At 38.6% G+C, this 7,680-nt stretch overlaps 1 long non-coding RNA gene across 1 annotated transcript; it reads right to left on the minus strand.

Moving 5' to 3' along the window:
* Nucleotides 1–3,480: 3,480 nt before the first annotated feature.
* LOC121133428 lies at nucleotides 3,481–6,704 on the minus strand. The gene is made up of 3 exons (XR_005870260.1): nucleotides 6,574–6,704; nucleotides 6,375–6,492; nucleotides 3,481–3,910 (listed from the first exon to the last, which is right to left on the minus strand). It is a non-coding gene; the product is annotated as an uncharacterized LOC121133428 (long non-coding RNA).
* Between the last annotated feature and the right edge of the window lie 976 nt (nucleotides 6,705–7,680).

The following is a 7,680-nucleotide window of genomic DNA, read 5'->3' on the forward strand; positions in this document are numbered from 1 at the left end:
ATTAGGAAAGTGAAAATTGAAAGTCACAATGAAATACCATATAACAGTCAGAATGGACTTTAGAAATGACAACATGAAATTCTGGTGATACGGAGAACTAGACATTCATATATTGCCTGTGAAAATGCAGAGGCTACTGTAATTCTGAAAGAGTTATTTAAAAGCTAAAAATCCAACTATCATAGCCATTGCACTTCTACATATTTATCCCAAAGAACTGAAAACTGTAGTCATTCGAAGACGGTAAATGAATGCTAGTAGCTTTGTTTGTAACTACTTAAAACTGTAAACTCAGGATGCCTTTCAGCAGGTGATGGCCATGCAGTGTAGAGAAGAAAAGACCAGTTGTCAAGGATTAGGAGCAGAGATGGGCTGAAGTGAAGTGCATGTGTTATAAAGGCATAATGTAAGAGAGGCTTTGGTAATCAAAGTGTTCTGCCTCTATACTCAGTGGCTGTCAGTGTCCTGCTGCAATGCTGACACTTTGCAAAGTGTTACTATTGGAGGATCCCAGAAAAGAACACCTAGGATTATCCTGGGATACTCTTAGAACTAAATGGGAATCTACAACTCTAAGTCAGAAATAATGTTAACATTTTGTAGAGCTGGTTACAGTGGCTGAGGCAGGAGGATCATTTAAATTCAGGAGTTCGAGGTCAGTCTGGAAAATGTAGTGATACCCACCTACCTCCCAAAACTAATTAATTAATAGATTCCATGCTAAGCACCAAGAGAAGAGGAGGTACTTTCCCTGTGCTTGGGCAAGAATAAATTATAGGATAGTTTCTACAACAATAGCGTCTTTTTATTGAACACTTACTCTGTGCCTTTCATTGTTCAAGCTCTGTTTAGGCATTCTCTACTTTAATCCTTTTAGCAGCCCTGAGAGATTTAGGGAGCTTAAGCAACCTTGTGCAATTAAGTGATAGAAGCAGGAGTTTGAACCTGGATGTGCTTCGCTTGAAGGACTAAGCTCTTCACCATTGCGATCAACAGCCACCCTGTAACATGCTGGAGGAAGGGGGCCTAAGGGAAAGCTACGATTTTAAGAGTTCTAACCTTTTGATCCTAAAAGAAGTCACTTGCTCCTTCTGCTTTTGAAGTTTTAGGAGTGGGTCTTTAAAATAAATCACCATTTGTTCATTGTCTTTCCACTCAACATCAGTTAAGTACCAAGAATCCAAAGATGAAGAAAAATACATTGCCTGCCAGAGAAGAACTCACATACTGGAGAGTGTGTCAGGCTGATTCCTGTCCAGTGATTCCTGTATAGTTACCTCTCAGCATCTGGGGACATAGGTTCCAAGACTCTTGTGTGTACCAAAATGCCTATAGAAATAGCTTAGTATTTACAGGTAACTTATATTGTATATTTTAATATACTATACAATATTTATACAACCTAATACAACATACACACGCACGCGCGCATATATGTGCACACCATGTGTGCCTGGTGCCCATGGAGATCAGAAGAGGATGTCAAATCTCCTGGAGCTGGGATAAAGATTTTTATAAGTCATCATGTGGATGCTGGGAACCAAACCTAGGTCCTCTGCAAGAGCAACAAGTGCTTTTAACCACTGAACCACCTCACCAGCCCCTTCTTGAAGTCTTGTACTGAAGACTGTGGTATTCTCTGAACAACAGACCCTGTTAACAAGAAAACTCGTTGTCACTCATAATAATGCATGTTCGGAAATCTGTCTGATGAAATCTCTGTCTTATAGTGATATAACCGATTTAATTTTAATTAGCATTAGCATAGATTAGCTTCTTCTATCCTTCTACTTTGAGACTAGCTTTATGTTTATATTTGAAGCCAGTTTCTGATAAGTACCACATATTGCTGCTTTAATATAACATGCTCTGCCTTTGGTCAAAGTGCTGGGACTATATGCATTTATTTGGTGATTAAGTTTGAATTCTTCATTTTGCTACTTACTTTCTATTTGTTCTACTTGTTTTTGTCTAATTTTTTCTACTATGTTCACTCCTTGAGGTTATCTTTACAATTCCTTATTAGAGTCATCCCTATTAACAAAGGACCAATAGCAGAGGACATAAAATTCTTATACATTAGTGAGCCTAATAACATAAGTTGAAGTACATTATTATGTATAACCATATAATGCTACATGTTATGCTTGGTGTGTTGAAATATATTTGCACAATGATTTACACCCTTTTTAGATGTTGCCTCAAGGTTTATAGCATACCTCTTTGCCTTGTCACAAACACTATTGTGCTGTTTCACACAAAGTATTGAAACCATGTCTCCACATTTCTCTTCCTGATCCTTACACTATTGTCATCATTCACTTGGTATATTTCATTGTAGGTTGTAAATTACATAATGGACTGTTATGGTTTTTGCTTAGTCAGTTACACATTTAAAGTAAATTTTATTGTACTTGTCTTTGACAATCTCATACACATATAAAAAGAACTCTACTGTAGCCCCCTCCCTGTCTAATCTGCATCCCATTCCTATTACCCACCCTCCTAGAAGTCCTTTCCCACACACATGCCTTGTTTGGGTTTTTTAATTAAGTTTTTCGTTTTGAGATGCACTGAGTTTAACCAACATCATCTGTCTGACCCTGAGTATAGAACTGTCCAGTGGAGCCAATCAATACAAAACTGAAGACAACGACAGGCCTTCCCCAACAACCCAATAGTTCAGCTGGGGAGGTTGCCTGACGAACTCTTCTTCAATCCATGATTGATTGCTGATGAGCCTGGTCTTATACATAGCTGCATTGCTAGCATTGCTAGTAGCCACAGCTTAGTACTATGACGTCATGACTGTACTGGTTGTGTCATGCCTAGAAGACCACATTTCAAAGCCCTTTTCCCTATCTTACTGTTTTTTAATGCTTTTATTAGGGGTGAAGAAACACACACATATAGCACCCACACAGAGTGAAAGGCTCTCCACCAAACAGAGAGGGAACTCAGGAAGCTAAAGTCCAGACATTCCATGAGGGCTTTTGTTGTTGTTGTTGTTTGTTTTGTTTGTTTGTTTACTTTTAGTTGTTGAATGGTCCTTTTTCTCTGACTAAGGTTTGGTCAGTTTGAAGAACACAAGGATGGCTGATTGGCCTGCACTGGTGTGTGAACATGTCTTAATCTGCCCTTGAACTTGTTGAGTCAGTCCATCATCGGGATCCTACTGGTGGGAGAAGACTGCAAGACCTTTGCTTTAAAATGCCCGTTTTTCTCTCAGGTCAGGAAGGTAAGGAAGGAGCCAACTGTTGCGGGATTCCTGCCTGGGTTCCATTGTCAGTTTAGCCCCCAAATAACACACAAGACACTATATTAATTATGAAGCTGCTAGCCATTTGCTTGGTTTCTTACTGGCTATCTCTGACTTAAGTATTTAACCCATAGTTGTTAATCTAAGTATTTCTCTTTCTGGTGAAAAGGGTCTGGACCTCTTACTCTGTCGGCCTACATCGTGTCTGCCTTTGTCTCTCTTTCCCAGAATCCTCCTCGACTCCTAGTCCCACCTATCTTGCTTTCCTATTGGCCAACAGTGCTTTATTCAAACCAATCAGACACATATTTAAAGAATCTCCCAACAGCTAACCATCTTGGAAGTTCACTATGTTTATTACCTAGTAATAGTCCCTTTCCCTATCTATCTTCCTATCAGGGAATCTGTCTAACTTCTAGTCCCTCATTGTTCCCTCTCAAAGGTCTTCCTGACTGCTGTTAGAGGTCTAGGGACACCAACTACTCTAGCTTCTTTCAACTATCAAAGGGGGACAAGCAGCAGTCAGAATGACTCAGAAAGGGATTGGTTTAAGGGGCCACAAGGAAACGTAACTGTTGGGTAGAGATTAAGAACACTATAGCCATTTCATGAGGATATATAATCTTGAAGGTGATATAAGTGAAGCAGCATCTGTAATATAAATAAAAGTGATACTGTTAGTACTGCTATGTAGCCATGCCACCCCGAACACACATGATCTCACCTGCTCTTACATTCCTTCCGCCCTCTCTTCTATAAAGATACCTGAGACTTGAGTAGGTTATAAAAATGTCCTGTTTAGGGCTGAACACCCAACTGTCACTTATTCTCGGCATCTAGAGCACTCATTGCAAAGAGAAGCTTCTCTGATTAATGCTGGGAGTGGCATTTGTTTATGGGTATAAACATAAATATTTAGAAGCATTTCAGTGGCATGACAATCTAGTTAAACAACAGTAGCAAATTCACCCCCTAAGACCCAAGGCCTTTTTATCCATGGGCCTTGACCAGGTTTACAGTACAGAGTATGAATTCTCTTTTGTAAAGTGAGACTCAGATGCAGAGAGTGGTTGCCTCAAAAACAGTCATGTCATTATAGTGCCAGCAGATACATCTCCTGTCAGGTTGGTATTGTAGATCTTTGGTTACCTTTATAAAAATTTTCAAAAGAAAATGTTTTTTACCTATATCCACATAGCTACTATTTCCATTACCCTTAGATTGTTTATATTAATTCAAACTTCCATACTTTTTTACGCATGTATTATAAACCCTCAAACACATATTCCCTGACATTGTCAGTTACATTTTTGGAGGGATGATGCTGGGGGCTGAATTTAAAGCCTTGGACATATTAAGCATGCACTTTGTCACTGAACTACACACCCTTGCCCTATTGTCTTTTTAAAGGTAGATAATAAAGAGGAAACATTTTACAGATTCATGCATTAACAACTTGTGTTCCTTTTGTCACTCCTAGCTTCTTTATGCCTAGAGGATAGGATTGTTATTATGAATCCTTTTAGTTTTTAATATCTGAAAAAAATCAATTGCATTTTCATTTTTAAAGATAATTTTAATTGGGTATAGAAAAAGGGGGAGTTTCATTTCTTTGGGGGTCTTATTGGTATTGTTAAGATCTAGACCCACTCTCCTTTCTTTAGCTTATAAAGTTTTCAAAAGAAATTCCCAGTTGCTGTTTCTTCTTCTGTGTAATGATATTTTTTTCTGGGTGTATTAAGCTATCTTTCTTATCATGAATTTGAATTAGTCTAAATATAGTATGCCTTGATATAGCTTCTCATGTTTCTTGCCCCTGGAATTTGTTGAACTTGTTGGATCTGTGTGAAAATTTTATTGAATTCAGAACATTTCTAGCCATTTTTTCTGCTATATATCTAATCTTTTTCCTTCTAATTGCACATATATTGTGTGACTAAAAGTTTTCTGCAGTTCACTGGTGCTTTTGTCTGTTTTCTTTTCCTTTGTCCTCCCTCCCTCCCTCCCTCCCTCCTTTCCCCCTTCCTTTTTCTTCTTTTTGGTCTTCTTTCACTGTTTCATATTGCATAGTTTTCAATTTCTGTGTTGAAAAGTTCACAGATTTTTCTTGTACAATGTCTACGTTTATTATGCAGTGAATTTCTCATCTCAGATATTATGACTACTATAACTATTTTGAGCAATCTTGTCTGCTAATTCCATATTTGGTGTCATTTTGATTCATTTTGTGTGTATGCGTTACACGTGTGTGGGGGGGATTGAACTCATATGCTAGTCAATTGTTGATTATTTTTGCAGTACAAGTCATATTTCCTGCCTCCTCTGTAAGTCTGGAAGGTTTTGTTAACATATCACGAATTACATGTTTTTATTTTGGTACTGATTATCTTTATATTCCTATAGATATTGTAGGCCTTGTTCCAGATTTCAGAAAAATTACTAAAAATTAGTCTGACACTCTCAAGTCTTGTTCTGCATTAATTTGGTGGCCTTAGAACAACATTATGTCTAGGAATGTTCCCTACAACTGAAGGAAAGTGCAGAATACTCTATCCTACCACATGAATTGTTAGTGGGAGACCATGAATTGTTAGCGTGAGTGCCAGCCATCATAGCCTCTCATACTCTCTGTTTTTCCCATTGTTCCTGAGTAGTTAGTTGCCTCACAGGTATCCATTGGTCCTCACTCTGGTGAAGAAGGGCCCTTTACAGATCTGTGGACCTTTTCCTGTACAGCTTTGTCCTCAAATTACTTTGCTCTGTAAACTCTATCTTCTCTCTTCGCTCCCTCCCAGCTTTGCTTCCTCAACTCACTGACATCACCAAACCATCCTGTGTTCTCCAGAAACTCTTCTGACCTGTGAGATGACATCACATCCTGATGTGTTCCCATCTCTTGGTATTACTTCCCTTTGTTACCTGATTTTCAATATTGAACGTGTGTGTGTGTGTGTGTGTGTGTGTGTGTGTGTGTGTGTGTGTATGTGTGTGTGTGTGTTGGTTTTTATATATTTCAGGTAAGATGGTAAATCTGGTCCCTACTTTCCCATCTTGGAAAAAACAGAATTCCTCATTACCTATCATTGAACTCAACTAATATTTTGGCCAACCTTACCTGTGATGGTTAAACTCTGTGCTTGATCCCTTCTGTTGTATAGTATCCTCCATCACATTCACTCAAAGAAGAAAATTCCATGGCCACACCCTCCACAAGATACTCCATCTGCAGAAAGCTACAACACCACTCATTTCACTAATTATATCCCAAGACTCTGGGTCATGGAGAACGTTTGCGCTATCAAGGATACACTTACCATTGTGTGGATGGTCTCCATATTAAATCTACTTCAATGTTCTTTCTCTTGTAGAATCCTATGAATTTCTTCTCCACATTTTCCTAACACTGTCTATCATTTTGACTACCATATGGCACAGAGACCTGATGACATGTTTCAGCCACTAAATGAGAGACAATTACAGAAATTCCTGTTAGCACACTAAACTCTACATCACTAAAAAAATGAACTCATATTAATGAATTTGGCCTAAACCTAAAATTCTGTTTTTGTCCTCCTTCCTCATTTAGCCCTTTATCATCTGTATTTCCAGTTTTTGACCTTATAAGTCAGCACAATCTTACTATTCTGTTTAGTTTCCCTAGACTGGCTTTGCAGTCACCCCCATGACATATTCTGAGACCTGAGTTTAGTTCTAGTTCAAGAGGCAATGAGAGGTAGTTAATATAGGACATGAGGACAACTGGCTTTTACCACTACACTAGCAGCTTTTAATGAGGTAATTACAGATATTTCATTAAGAAAGAAAAGGTTTTAATGCAGAAGGGAGGGTGGGTTTCTCCTGCTGAGTCTTTGTATTGACATGCTCTTAAATGTCTCCACACTAATTCTCCATGTCTCAGTGGTTCCCAGTCAGTGCCCTGACATTGACCTAAGACTCCTCTTAAGTCTATGCAGTCAGCTTCCCATGGAGAGTTGGATTTTTCAGCTCCATCAGCCTGTGGCTACAAGAGGTAGCATAGAAACTGCCTAATTGGAGGAACCTCTAGAGCTAAAAAACTTTAGCTTGTAATATGTCTTTTTCTATCTTTAAACCTTCAGCAAGAGGGCTGGGTATGTAGCTGAGTGGTAGAGTATTGGCATAGCATTCATGAAGGCCTAGTTTTTATCAACAGCACCACATACAAAACAAAACACCCAACAGGTTTAGAAGCTAAAACTTTGTTGGTGACCTGTGCATTTTCCAGTCCCTCCCTTATGGAGACCACCAAAGTCTTAACTCGGTAGGTTAGGTGATAATTTAGATAATTATTGACTCACTATTACATATGACTCTCCTTCTATTAAATGAAAGTACAAATGATATAGAAAGCAGCCAAATTATCCCATGGTCCAGTCTTACCT

This window comes from Mesocricetus auratus, unplaced genomic scaffold, assembly GCF_017639785.1.
Source record: "Mesocricetus auratus isolate SY011 unplaced genomic scaffold, BCM_Maur_2.0 Super-Scaffold_100022, whole genome shotgun sequence".
Lineage (NCBI taxonomy): Eukaryota > Metazoa > Chordata > Mammalia > Rodentia > Cricetidae > Mesocricetus > Mesocricetus auratus.